At 35.6% G+C, this 15,590-nt stretch overlaps 1 pseudogene; it reads left to right on the top strand.

Moving 5' to 3' along the window:
• Positions 1-15,590, top strand: part of LOC113094593 (ankyrin-3-like) — a 73,141-nt pseudogene that overhangs the window by 38,286 nt on the left and 19,265 nt on the right.

Here is a 15,590-nt window from a genome sequence, read left to right as displayed (position 1 = left end):
TTGATGTTTTATTTGTTCTATCCAGCTCAGAAGCCGAGCAAGCTTCGTGTCGTTCACACTAAAGCCATCTAACCTTTTTGAAGGTGGTTTATAAATGCCAAAGATGTAAGGAGTGTTTTAAGACAACAGGAGAAGTGGGCAGTAGTTGTGTGTTGTGAAAAATTGTGGTTTTAAATGTTATTAATTTCTAAAATATTAATGAATAGTTTGCTAACTATTATGTGTTGGTTCTTTATAAGATTTTGTTTAGTGTGGCATGGATTGTTTTCATATATGTTGTGTTTTGCTGTTGTTTCAGTTGTGTGATGCTTTATGTAACATCCAGGGACAAAAGCATTAAGCTGATCATTCAGCAGTTGAAGCCAATTACTCTGTCACATCGCTGACAGTACATTTAATTCGCCATTACTCCCCACATTGATAACTTAGCCTGTAAGGGTGAGAGAACAAATATTCCTCTTAATTTTAGTTTTATGCTGTTTCACATGCCTGCAAATGCACACAACCATAGTATAGCCTCTTTATACAATGCTTGCTCTGTTTAGAGTGAGATCACATGAAAGAAGTGCATAGCAAAGAAAGAGAGTGCTGAAGAAGGAAAGGCAAAAGAGATGAGAGAAAATGAAAGAAGAAATAAAAGAGTGTGTGCTGCAGAGAAGGGTTAGCCTGCTGCTGTAATGTTACAGAACAATAAAAACAATGAAGATCCAGACAAATTAAGCTGAAGTGCTAGAATATGACAAAAAGGAATGGAAAGAGAGTTGTAAATCCATTCATACAAAAACTAGCTCACAAACCGACACTGTTTCTTTCGTAAACACACCCTCGTGTGCACTGTGCAGTTCTGCTGTGTGCGCTACAGTGCTGTACCTTTAAATCCTGCTGATTGCTGCAGAATTTTCAATCTCTCATTCACACCGTGCAACCAACCCAAGACTGCTGTCCTGCATGGATCCTGGCATTTCTAAGAGTACTGCAGAAGGGACACACTCACACATTCGTAAATTTGAAATGAGCTGAAAAGTACTTGTTCAAAGTGTTAGTTTATTGGAGGTGCTTGCTAGAACTGTTCCTCATGGATTAGGGTTATTTCAAAACTTTTTGTGTGAAATGTCAAAGGGATAGTTCACCCAAAAATGAAAATTCTGTCTTTCATTACTCACCCATTATTGTTGTCGTTTCAAACCTGTAAGACTTTAGTTCTTAGGAACACAAATTAAGATATTTTTGATGAAATCCGAGAGCTTTCTGACCCTGCACAGACAGCAATGCAACTGAAACATTTTATAGCCCAGAAACATAGTAAAGACTTCTTTAAAATACTCCGTGTTACATCAGTTGTTCAAAAATAACTACTCTAGTCAATGATTTCTGCTCTTCCTGGTCATTCTCCATGGCTATTCACAAGAGTACAACAACACATGCGTGTGATCCTGCTGATGCAAACCGTGGAATGCACATGCATGTGTTGTGGTACTGTTTTGAATGGCCGTGGAGAATGACCAGGAAGAGAAGAAATCTTTAAAAAAAGTTGTTATTCTTTGTGCACAAAGTATTTTGGTAACTTCATATCATTATGGTTGAATCACTAATGTCACATGGACTATTTTACAGATTTCCTTACTGTGTTTCTGGGCCTTGAATGTGGTAGTTCCCTTGCTGTCTATGCAGGATCAGAAAGCTCTCAGATTTAACCAAAAATATCTTAATTTGTGTTTCAAAGTTAAATGAAGGACTTCTAGGTTTTGAACGAAATGAGGGTGAGTAATTAATGACAGGATTTGGTTACACTTTATTTTAAGGTGCCCTTTTTACAGTGTAATTATACATATAAGTACTGAGTAATATTAATTATACTTATTAGTGGTGGGACAGTTTGCTGAAAAAAATCAAACCATTCGGGTCTCCACACACGGTTATGGCATGCGTTGAGACTGCGGTTCAGTTTAAGTCTGAAAAACATCTTTAATATGGTTTGCTGTAAATAACACGTAAAACAAACAGGGTTCAGCTAATATATATTTCTGTTGATGGATGCGCATTCTGGCTTCCCAGACAGTGATAAAAAAAAAAAAACATGGACAAACCATTCACTCTTGTTCAATGCAAATGCCGTGTGGTGGATTATGAACAGTCAATTAATCCGTCATCACCCAGGTGCTGATAGCGAGTGAGACCTGAACAGCACACGTTGATATCTGTGTTTAAACTAAACTCATTTAAGCTTTGCCAGTTTAAACATTTAAGAGCCAAAGCATTTAAACACAACTTTTGAATAGTATGGTATCTGATCAAATCATTTAAATTTAACAGTTACAGTAATGTTGCCCATACAGCATCTGTTTCCTCTCTATCCATCAGATATTCCCTTCTCTCTTCTCTCCTCAGAAGGGTTGGATTTTGTTCTCCCTGGATGTTGCATGTTGTAACCTTTTTTTTTGTTTTGTTTGTTCGTCTGTCCCTGTTTGTGTGTCTTTCGCTTTATGTTTATGTGTATCTGCTTGTGCGTGTGCACATGTATGAACTTCTTACACACTCCAGTCTGCGCTCCTTCAGCTCAGACAGGTCCAACACTCTGAACAGAAGCTCCTTTGCTCGAGACAGCATGATGATTGAAGAGATGCTGGTGCCCACCAAAGACACGGTAAGAACCTCCACACTCTTTATCGCTGTCATCTGTGGCTTTCACTGTCTTGTTCTAATTCACTTCTGTAGCTGCTTTTCCACTGTCAGGCCAAACTGTTCTCGTTGCTTAACCCTTCTGTTTCGGGCCCAGCTGGTAATGATATGGTTTCATTTTCCACTGTGAGGCTGATAACAGAGCCTGTAATACAAATGCATCAGTCGTTGCCTTGGTAACACAAGTGTTTACAGATGGTATGAGATGTAAATGGCGACCACATTATGATCAAATAGTGCACTTGGTCAGCTACAGAGAAAAACTGGTAGCCAGGCAACAACAAATCTTGAGTTGCAACGTCACTATACACATCCTACCAGCAATTTTCAGCATTGTTAGCCAACCGTGCTGATAATTACGGACCAAGAATGGTTTGTAATCATGTTGTGTTGAACCAAGCTCAAGTGGAAATGTATTTATTCCATACTGTTTTTAGAATGGTTCACCCTGATGGTGGTAAAGCTGCTGTTACACACACTACAGCACTGTTACATACCCTAGAGAGTTACCTTCATAGGCAGCATTTTAAGGCATCATAGGTTTCAGAACCAAGGGAAATTATGCTGCTATTTAAATTTTAAATTTGAAGGTTTTTTCTTTATCCTTAGTAATTACGTCAACCCCAGAATGCATGAATACATCAAAGATGGATGAAGTAAAAAAAAAAAAAAGTGGATAAAGTAAAGAAATTATTTATAATAAGTGTTGTATTATTATTTTGTTTTATAGCATTTATATATATATATATATTGAATTAGATTTTATTTTAGGTTTTCATTTTAATTTAAATAAAATGTTTAATTTTAATTGTGTTATTTTTTGTGCTTATTAGTTTTAAAAATATATATATATATTTAAATATCTTTAAATATTTCTATTATATTTTCAACCTAGTTGTTTTATTTCATTTCTAATTTTCATTAAATTTCAGATTTCAAATAACAAAAATTATTTTAATAGTTATTGTTTATGTTAACAACATCTGTTTATAATTGATTATAAAGATACTTATTTGTGACCCTGGACCACAAAACCAGTCTTAAGTGTCAATTTTTCAGAAATTGAGATTTATACATCAACTGAAAGCTGAGTAAATAAGCTTTCCATTGATGTGTGGTTTAGTAGGATCGGACAATATTTGGCCGAGATACAACTATTTGAATATCTGGAATCTGAGGGTGCAAAAAAAATCAAAATACTGGAAAAAATCGCCTTTGAAGTTGTCCAAATTAAATCTTAGCAGTGCAAATTGCTAATCAAAAATAAAGTTTTGATATATTTACGGTATGAAATATAAAATAATATCTTCATGAAACATGATCTTTATGGACATTAATTTGATGCTGTCCCCTGTTTGTAATGTAAAAATATGCATTTCCTGTAAAGCTGTTTCAAATAAACGTACATTTGCACAGAGCCTGCTCAGGACTTTCCACAACAGAATGTCTTGGAATATTTGTTTTGGGTCCCATGGGGTTTGCGAAAGCCTGGTCCCCATCCACACAGACACAAACACACTATTCTGTTCTTTCCAGTTTCACATTCTCATTCTCAAATGTGCCTTTAAATAAACTCTTAGACTTAAAACTCTCAGTCTAATAAGAATTTATTTAAAGGCACATTTAGATATCAAAATGCTTGACCTCGATCTATCCTTAAACAGTTGAATAGACACTGGGAAGAAGGACAAAGAGAGAGAGAACGATGGAAAGTCAGACTTGGACTCGGTCACTCTTTTCCATTGTGTTTTCCTGTTCAGAGTTCTGTTGCTCTTTCCATTTTCAGGAGCAAATATTCAGGCTAGAATCCTGGAATTACTCAATTCTTAAAGAAAACAGAGATGTAGTTACTAGTCCACTTATTTTATTTTATTAAAATTTTAATTGTATTGATTTAACATGCATATCAAGCATAACAGCCATTAGCCTTAACTAAAGATAACTGTTATGAAGTCAGTATTGTGTCTAGAGTGAAGTATAGGACTGTGTTCCTTGTTTAACGTAGAAAGAGATAGAGTGCAGTACAGCATACTAACATGTTTTTATTTTTGCTTCAGTTTCAGATGTTGTGTTCTCAAAGCAACTGAGCTGTCTGTCTTTCAAGTGTTCAGCTCAGGTGCATTTAGGTAGTTTTGAAGAATATCAGAGAAACACTTTACATTATACATATTTTGTCTCTCTTTGTTTGGCTTCAGAGTGTTTTCAAAGATATTTCCTACATGGTGGACCCTCAGAATAAGGTACAGGTCCTTGATCTTGACCATGTTAGATCATCTCTCTCCATCTTTTCCAGCCTTTCATTAGACAAAAATCCAAACACGCTCGTTTTTTTATTTTATTTTTTTGCTCTTCTGTATCTGTGTAATTGTTTGGAAATGCAAGCTCCACCTCCATCCACAGTGTTTATTCTGTTGTCTTTTCACTCATTGTTTTTTCTGCTTTTTATTTTTCTTGTTGAGTGTCCTGTTTGAGGCCATGTTTCATCCAGATGTATCAGTGGGATGTTTCCAAAGACATTGTGTTTCTTAGCTTTTTATTTGGCAGTGGTTTTGCAAGGCATCTCAGGAATCTTTAGATAACCGAGTCACTGAATTAAACACACACACACACACACACACACACACACACACACACACACGCACACACACAAACTCAGTCTGGTCAGCTGTCCTTGTGGGGACTCTCCATAGTCGTAATGGTTTTTATACTGTACAAACTGTATATTCTATCGCCCTACACCTAAACCTAACCCTCACAGGGGGGTTTTTCTGCATTTTTAGATTTTCTAGAAACTTCATTCTGTGTAATTTATTAGCTTGTTTACCCTTGGGGACCTCAATTTAGGTCCCCACCGTGACACGAGTCCCCATGAGTCTGTGTATTCAGGTTTAAGTCCCCACCAGAATAAACAAGCACACACACACACACACACATATATGATCATTTCTGAATTGAATTACAACATGTTTCTGTTTCTAACAACCTTCACACACATTTTAAAGGTTACCCAGCTGCTGCTGACCCCGAAGTGTGTGTTTTTATATATGGATGTGTTTACAGCACCTTGCAGTGACTCGTGAATACAACAGTGAGTGTATGCGGCGGTACAGTTGGACCCCTGATACTGTGGACCACTCACATAACACTGTCTGCAGTCCTGTGCATTCTGGGTAAGAATATGTTTTTGTGTTTATGGTTGTTTAACTTTGAGTATGTAAACACATTAGTTACCACAACATCAATAGATTTTGATTCCGATTTATGATATATATATTTATATGATGTATATATGCTATAGTTCAAAAGTTTGGGGTCGGCTAGATTTTGTTATGTTTTGTAATATGATGATATGTTGCTCAAGAAGCATTTCTTATTATTATACATTTTGGAAACTGTTATGCTGCTTAATATTCTTGTAGAAACAGTGATACATTTATTTCACATAATTGATGAATATAACTTCCAAAACATTCATTTGAAATATAAATAATATAAATCTTTTGTAACATTATTCATGTCTTTAATAACACTTTTAATGCATCCTTGCTAAAATGAAAGTATTGATTGCTTTAAAAAAATCCTACTGATCCTAACTGTTTAATGGTCTTCAGTCCTCCTTAATCTGCATATCTGTATTTCGTAAAAAAATTTATATCTAAGAAATAAAATTTGTAATTCTATGTATTAGTGGACCCAAATGAAGTGCAATTCAGTTAAAGTACCCATTTATCTAAATGCTAAAATGTACTGCTTTTGACCACCTGTATCTCCTAAGGGGGATTGAGCATCTCATTTGCACATTATAATGATACCATTTATGATTGGTGGGAGATGATTCAATCTAACTGTAAACATGATGCTGTTTTGGGCAAGCATGTGAAAAGCTTTTCTTTGGCTTCGTTGAGTTGTTTGCATAAAGCACATATTTTCCTGTTGTTTTCCTTTAGGTTACGCCACACACTTTCTGCTACATTGCACATAAGATCAGATTTTTGACATCAGCTTCATGTCTATCTTACATATATGTCAGCATTTTTACCATGACAACAACTTTAATAATGAATGTTGTTTATTTTTTTACCTCCTGCTTTCTGTTCTTTTTTTCTTTTCGTTAATTTTTCCTTTTGCAGCCCTTCCTCCCCGCTTCCTCAGTATGACTCCAGGTGAAAACTGAGTCCGGTGACGTCACTCTTTCTATAGCTTTCTGTCACGTATTTTCATCTGTCCTCTCCTGTTTACTTTCACTCTTTGTCTGTTTCCTGCTCTCTGGCTCTCTGTTTTATTCCCTGTTTTATCTCCTCATCTGTGTGAGCACTCCTCCACACTGTGTGTGTTTAGCCGGTTTTTGGGAAATGGATCTCATCTCATTCAGAAATCTGCAACTTCAGCATAGTCATAAAATAAACTGCAGACCACTCATTACACATACTAATTCCACCATCAGCACATTACACATTTTGTGATGAAAGGTTTTTTTTTTATGTTCTTCATTTCACAGTTAGAAATTACTTGTTGAAGCAGCATCATTTCCTCAGTAGGCAATATTTGTAAAATTAACAGTATGTTTATAATAATTTAAAATAGGCATTGTGAATTTGCAGTGATGTTTTGAATTGATTGAGTACTCTGATTCAAGAAATAGATTATTGTTTGCACCATCCCTCAATAATGTTACTTTATTCTTGTGGGTGGCATATCTTGTACAAAAAAATATATGTTTTTTAAAAAAATTAAATAATGCAGTGTGTTACTATTTATTGTTATACTAACCCATATAAAAGAAAATTATAAAATATTATTTGAGATTTACATTTATTTATTCCTTGTAAATAGTGAGGAAAAACATGCCTTTATTATTTTTAAGATTTTTATTGTTTTAGTTCTTGCATAAAACATTTTAAATGGATATTTTGGTAAAATGGTTACTCTGTCAAGAAAAAAAAGTAAAGCAAATGCATCGGGACAAATATAAAAAAAAATAATAATTTGGGTTAGTATTTGAAAAAAATTAATTGACTGAATGACAGTAAAAACTTCTGCATTTTTACAAAGCATTCTATTCAAAATAAAATGTTATTTTGAACTTTCTAGTCATCAAAGAATCCTGAATAAATATCAATCTTAAAATATCAAGCTTTGCTGTCACAGGGCTGAATGACATTTGAAAATATATTAAAATTGAAAGCAGGTTTTTAAATTATAATATTAAATATTACTGTTTTCATTTTATTGTGACCAAATGCAGCCTTGATAAGAATAATAGACTTCTTTCAAAGTTAGTTTTTATAAATAGAATATCACCAACATGTTTTTTGGTTTATTGCCTAGCCCTGGTAATCAGTGTTAGGATCTCATGTATATAACAAACACACGGGGGCAATGCACATGCAAATATATATTGCATTCAGCTCACGTTAACAGATAAGGATGTTTTGGGTTTTCTATCCACCTGTGGATGTGCTTTTGGTCACACTGTTGATCACTGCTTCGAAACAATTGATCTTGGCAGTAAACGGGATATTATTTTCAGCTTTGGACACCGAGTCATGAGTACAGTGACTATGCTGATATTTTGGCAAGTCAGTATTGAAGGAATCGCTTGTGTTTCCTGTTCAGTTGTCTCTGCTGCTGTTGTATGAGGGACAAAATGCTGCCAGGTTTAACAGCTCGAAGCACTGTCACTCTTTTTAAATGTATATCCTCTGTCTTGACTAAACTTTTCTCTATCTTTCTCGCTTTAATGGTCTGTTCTCGCTTAATGTTTCTCCTCCTTTTCGTTTCTGTTTAGACCTTTCCCTCCCTCCCTCCCTCCCTCCCTCTCTCTCACCACGTGTGTTGGGTGTACAGTGATCCAAGCATGGGAATCGTCTCTCACTCGTTCGTGTCTGTGTAGTGGGTTAGCGTGGTGTCCCTCTTTCTTTCTTCATGTCCTTCCCTCTTTCTCTTCCATTAATCCTGTATTCTCTTGCAGGTTCCTAGTGAGTTTCATGGTGGATGCTCGGGGCGGGTCAATGAGAGGAAGTCGTCATGATGGGATGCGTATAATAATTCCACCCAGGAAGTGTCCAGCACCAACAAGAATAACTTGTCGCCTAGCAAAACGACACCGCCTGGCATACCTACCCCCTATGGTGGAGGGAGAGGGACTTGTGAGCAGACTGGTGGAAATGGGGCCAGCTGGGGCACAGTTTTTAGGGTAAGAATTCCTCCATGGTGGCTTAAATGATCTGTAGTTTCACAGTTAAAGCAGACAATTCATGAACAACATAATCTTGGCCTATATGCAATCGTTTTTAACTTTTTTGACAAAAATGTCAATGGGGAATGAGTTCAGATTGAGTAATGTCAGGATTTGCTTCACTGTAAAAAATAAGTGTAATTTTAACTGTAAAATTTTGTAAAAACGCTACGGAAAAAAACTGATAATAGGTTAACAGTAAGTTCCCGTACTATATACAGGGAAAAACTGTAAAAGATCTAACAAAGCATTTAATGTAAATTTACAGTAAAATTCTGTTAATTATACAGCTTTTAGAAGTAAAAAAAGAACAAATCAATGTATAATTTACAGTCTAAAACTGTAAACTGATATTCCCAGAATTCCCTGCGTGACACTCCACGTTTGAAAGTATTTTGTTTAAATAATCATGTTTTTAAATAGTTCTTGTTATCAGTTATGTACATTTGAGCTTTATGTTACATCTTCTGTTGCTTAATGAAAGTTTTTTGCATTATTTAAGTATCACGTGTGTTACCATGATGGTGTTTTGTGTTTCCATAAATGTGCACCTTCTATATGTTAATATATACTTCTGCTTGTGGTGAAGCTACTTGTGATGAGCTTTGATACTTCATGTGGCTTTCTCTTATACAGTACCATCTTTATTATTATGGTGGTTGTCAGTATTTTCAAGGTACAAAACAGATTTAATTTTGTGTGTTGTTGAATTTACTGGTTTATATTCACATTTTCTTGTTTGTAAATTACAGCTTTATATTGTAAAATTAACAGTTTTTGACGTAAATGTGTTTACAGTTTTCTGTATTTTTACAAAATTATTCTGGCAACCACAGCTGCCAAAAAGTTTTTGTAAAAACAACAAGAAATTTTTTACAGTGTTCTTTAAATTCTCATCAAATTAAGGCTCAACACAGTTTGCATTGTGCATTTCCCCATCTGCTTATTGAATTCTTCCCTTTTTGTCTTCACTTAATTTCAGGCCTGTGATAGTTGAAGTTCCACATTTTGGCTCCATGCGGGGAAAGGAGAGGGAGCTGATCATCCTACGCAGCGATAATGGAGAAACCTGGAAAGAACAGCATTATGACTGTAAAGTGACAGAGCTCACCTCGATTCTTAATGGCATGGATGAGGGTAATGTACTAATGACATAACTAAAACTTCAGACTAAAATGGTTCTCATTAAATACCTCACAGGTAGTTTTCAATAGATCTTTAAAATTTAGTTTATTTGTGTTTTATGCAATTACAGAGATGGATAGTACAGCAGAGCTGGAGAAAAAACGTATCTGCCGCATCATCACAAAAGATTTCCCACAGTACTTTGCGGTGGTGTCACGCATCAAACAAGAAAGTGATTACATGGGACCAGAGGGCGGAGTCCTGAGCAGTGAGGCGGTTCCCATGGTGAAGGCTGCCTTTCCCCAGGGAGCACTTACGAAGAAGATTCGTGTTGGACTACAGGTATAAGTACTTATCAAGATGATTTTCATCAAATTATGTTTGGTCAAGCTTTTGTATTTAATTATTTAATTCATTCATTTATTTATTTATTTTTGATTGCAAATAGTTTTGATTTGTGGTTTGAGGGTACTTTTTTCAGATTTTTTTCAATAAATAACTTTAACTGCTTAAAATATTTTGAATGATTTGTAAGCTAAATTAGTTTAAGTAATTTACATAAAACAGGCCTGACATGTCATCTCAAGGGACTCTGGGATCATTCATATTCACACACACACACACACACACACACACACACACACACATACACACACACACACACACTATAGTAGAATATTTTCCCACAGAACACAGACATAATAGCAGATTAGCATCTGTTCTTATGAATGTGACTGTCTGTTAAAACAGTGGTCAGGATGTATTTCCTGGTAAACACCTCATGAACATAGCATAGAAACTGAGAGAATATGCATGTTACAAAAGAAACAAGTCAGAAGACTACAGCAATAAAAAGTTATATGCATAAATGGATGATTAATTTGTTTTATATGCCTAAGTTGGTTAAGCAAAATGGACATCGGACATGATAAAAAAAAAACTGCATTAGTTCAGAAACAGTTTTTTTTTTTCACTCCTGTATATCATACTATTTTTTTCTGTTTCTTTCTCAGGCACAGCCTGTGCCAGAGGATATTGTGCGGACTATCACTGGTCACCGTGCATCCTTCAGCCCAATTGTTACCGTGGAGCCCAGAAGGAGGAAGTTTCACAAGCCCATCACCATGACAATCCCAGTGCCACCCAGATCCAAAGAGGCTGTTGCTAATGGGCGCAAAGGAGAACATGCCCCCTGCCTTAGACTGCTCTGTAGCATTACAGGCACGTGAATAGTTTTGAGTGTGTGTATTTTAAATGAAATGTGGAAAATGTCAGGCTGTCATGCTCAAATGGTGCAACAACAACTGCACATTATTTGAGATGTCAAAATTTCATACTGCTATCGAATAAAAAGGACCAAAAAATTATTAAGCACCCAACAGAATGTTGTGATAAAAGTGATTCCCAACACCAATATTTACAACTGTTTTGTTTTTAGGTGGAACATCCCCTGCACAGTGGGAAGACATCACTGGGACCACTCCACTCTCCTTCGTCACAGACTGTGTTTCCTTCACCACAAATGTGTCTGCCAGGTGAGTCTCAGCTGACGTTGAGCTGAGTATATCCGATGCATACTGTAAATAATGTGCTTTAGAGTGGGGGAGAGTGGAGGATCTCTGCCCTAGATTAAATTATATTATTATAATAATTTTCATCTGCACATCCACAATGTCAAATGCTAATTGAACTCAAATATGATTGCAGACCGTGGACTGGAATAAAGAGTTAGTGAGGAAAGGAAGGTCCACCTAAGATCATTTGCTAAATGAAATATGCTAAATTAAACCATGTTTATTCTTGTTGCAAGTAAAGCTGTATTTATTTTAGACTTGATTGCGTCTTATTTTATGTGTTACCTGCTTCATTTTGATAAGCATTTATTTTTCTAAATATGCATGCATCTGTAGTCATATTTTGGTTTTGAATTTAACTTATTTATTTAAAAAAAAAATTTGTCTATGAATATATCAGAAATGATTTGCAGACCAGCAACCCAATGAGCTCCATTCATATAAACATTCATTGTTTTTGTAAGATTTCTATCTTTCTATTAGATTTTGTTTCCAAAACTTCTATCATGTAAACAAGGTTTTCTGTCCCATGGAGCTGTAACAGAGAAAGTAAATATTTGTGAAAATTTGAGAATTGTACAGGATTTTCCTTATTCTAGGTCAATTCTTTCCACTTTTTGTAGATTTTGGTTGGCAGACTGTCAGCAGATCAGTGAGACGGTGGGTTTAGCATCTCAGTTGTACAGAGAGCTGATATGCGTTCCATACCTGGCCAAGTTTGTGGTGTTTGCTAAAACGATCGACCCCATAGAGTCCCGCTTGCGTTGCTTCTGCATGACTGACGACAAAGTTGACAAAACTCTGGAGCAGCAGGAGAACTTTGAGGAGGTGGCAAGGAGCAAAGACATTGAGGTGTGCCACTGTAACTCACACGCTAGCTTACACACATGCATGCACTATACACACATTCACATAAATAATTAACGTTGAACATGCTCTCAGTGTCTGGAAACAGTGAGTCACGAGTCTGTGAATATTCTTGTATATACACACACATAAGAAAACTCACAGGCCATCCACATTTTCATATTCTCCCATATTCAAACACAATAACCATTATGATCATTTATTGACACCTTAGAGACATAAATGGAGAAATGCTTATGACTTACTTGTTCCTTTGTCAGATTCTCGAGGGTAAGCCCATTCATGTAGAATGCTACGGCAACGTCACTCCTCTGGCAAAGAGTGGTCAGCAACTCGTCTTCAACTTCTATGCCTTCAAAGAGAACCGACTCCCATTCAATGTCAAGGTTTGAGGGACAGTGGCCTAATTCTTTCAGCTGTAAAGTATGCACTTACAGAATTTCAGTAAACAAGTATCCAGTAAATCGGCTATACAGTTAAATCTGAATATTGAAATGAATTGCAAAGAGTTATATTTACTCTACTGATCAAAGATATAAAGTAAGTTAAAGTTTTTGTCTGTGTTCCATGAGCAGATGTAGCAAAATGTCTTGGACATTATATTGTTACTTAGCAATGTGGATGCAGCATCCCACAACTGAATGTTCAAAAATACTCTACTCGCAGTCAGCCATAAATTATTTATTTCATGAGAGTGAAGTGTCCTATAACAGGTATAGCAAATGTATAGCATATAATTTGTATTTGGCTGGTCATGTGACCGCAATATAGCAGACCCCATGAGGCAGCTCAGCTCAATGTAAAATAAAGCAGCTTTTATTAGGATACTAGTATGAATGAAATTATATTTTAACACTTTTTTGTCATTCTCTGTTGTGTACATGGATGTGCTTTGTAGGTCAGAGATATGGGCCAAGATCCATGTGGGAGAATCTCATTCCTCGGAGAGCCTAAAATTGCACAGAGTGCAATCTGCAACCTTAACTTTACACTGCCAACACACAGGAAGGTAAGAACAGACAAAAACATATTGTGTGACATTTTCTGTAGTGTTATCTGGAGTATATTAAAAAATTTCACAGAGCTACTTGTGCTGTAACTTTAATTTGCCTTTCTTTTTGTCTTGCTCTCTTTTAATCTCTCTGCATTTATTATCTTTTCTATTCCTTTACTGTCCTCTTTTCACTCCTTTTCTCTTATCTCCTCTTTCCAATACAATCTTCACTTACTCACCATCCTCGGCTGCTGCTGCTCCATTTTGTATTGCTGCAATGCACCATGGGAAATTTTAGGAAATTGAGTCGGATCCTGATGATGAGGTACTTATTTCATAATTTGTCCACATTTGCCTTTAATGTGGTGCTTATGTGATCATACGCTTATTTATGTAAATAGTGAAAAGCTTTTGTATCAGCTCCCGTCACAAGTGCATGACTTCTTTTTGAGTTTATCAGTATATTTAAAGCATTGTGTTATTTTGTGGCTTGGTGGAAACATTTTTTACATATCTCTTTTGCAGATTTAAGTTTTATTTAATTTTATTTCAAAGTGAAGCAATTAGGCAGTTTGACTGGAAAATACTACGCTTTCACACTGTTAGCAAATGGGCTGTGCTTATCTGATTGATTCTCTCTCAGGAGACCGCATTTCAAAGTGAAATAAAGCACAACATTCCTTACAGAAACTGAAGCAATTTTTATATTTGACAGATATCATAAATTAAATTCACCATTTCAATTAATTCCTTCAAAAGGTTCGCTCAAAAAATCTATACCAATGTAGATACAGTGCTTTCAATATAATGAAAATTAAATTGTAGTAGTTAGCCACTAAAAAGATCATTGCACTACGATTTTTGTCACTTTGTTCTTACATAGGATTTTTACTTTTGTGTTATTGCAGAATGACAAAGATCGACGACATACCTTTGCCTCATTAGCATTGCGAAAGCGCTACAGCTATCTGGCCGATCCAGCATCCAGTGAGTCCTACATTTTCTTTATTCTTGAAACATCAGCATGACATAATCACAGTCGAAGCTCCACATGTACATAGGCATCTGATAAAGGCATATATGAAGTCACAATAATCTCATATCTCACCATTTTCAAAAACAGAACTGCCAATATATATTGTCTGTGTACATAAGTCATAAACAATTACATTTGTTTGCTTGCTTTTTTGCCTTCTCAGTTTTTTATTTTGTCATGCATGTTGTTTTTTGTTCTGTTGATCTACATTTCATATGGTTTGCTACTACATTGTCTACACAGGTTGTGTATTGCTTAATGTGTTTTTGAATAAACCCATCATGTCTTATTTGTTGTTATTTGTTGTTTTAAATTCAAAAGAATTTGCTTGTTTTGCAGACACTTTTTCTAATTGCTCATGATGAAAAACCACGGACTTAATACTTGCTTTCTTATTCAGTTAATAAAGGGGTCAATTAACTTAATTTTTAAAAAATATTTTATAATGTCCTCTGAGGTTCTCTTATAATGTTGAATGGGGACACATTCAAGACTCACAAGTAAAGCCCACTGCTATAATTGGCTAAAGTTTTGCTCCTTAAAATAACAGATGGACACTGCTGTGACATATTCTCAAAACAACATGGGTCATTTGTGATAAAACGTATAAATACTCAGTATATTTCAAACGGTCTGAAAAAGACAATGCAATAGTCTTAAAACATGTTTACTCACGTTCATGTGTTGTGACAATACTTTTACAATTTTTTCACTTTAGTCAAACTCTGCACTGCATCATTATTTACTTTCAGTCTCTCTGAAAAGCTTAAAGTGTTTCACAGACGAGATCTGGAGCTGTTTGCTACTTTTATCCCATTTATAATCTGTGATTCTATCTACACTTGATGTGGTATGGATTGATGCAAAACAAATCCCCGACAGTACACTGGTGACATACAAGCATTCACGCCACTTCTAACTTGAAAGAGAAATTGAGAAATCGCAACATGACACAACAGCACTTGCGTTCCATCTAGATATGTTAGGATCACAAGGAAGATAATCCAAAGACTATTTTTCACAATTTACACTACACAGGGTCTTGTAATCTTGTAATGTCATATGTATAGGTCTGTT

This window comes from Carassius auratus, unplaced genomic scaffold, assembly GCF_003368295.1.
Source record: "Carassius auratus strain Wakin unplaced genomic scaffold, ASM336829v1 scaf_tig00215410, whole genome shotgun sequence".
Classification (NCBI taxonomy): domain Eukaryota; kingdom Metazoa; phylum Chordata; class Actinopteri; order Cypriniformes; family Cyprinidae; genus Carassius; species Carassius auratus.
This window is presented reverse-complemented; position numbering and strand designations above follow the sequence as displayed.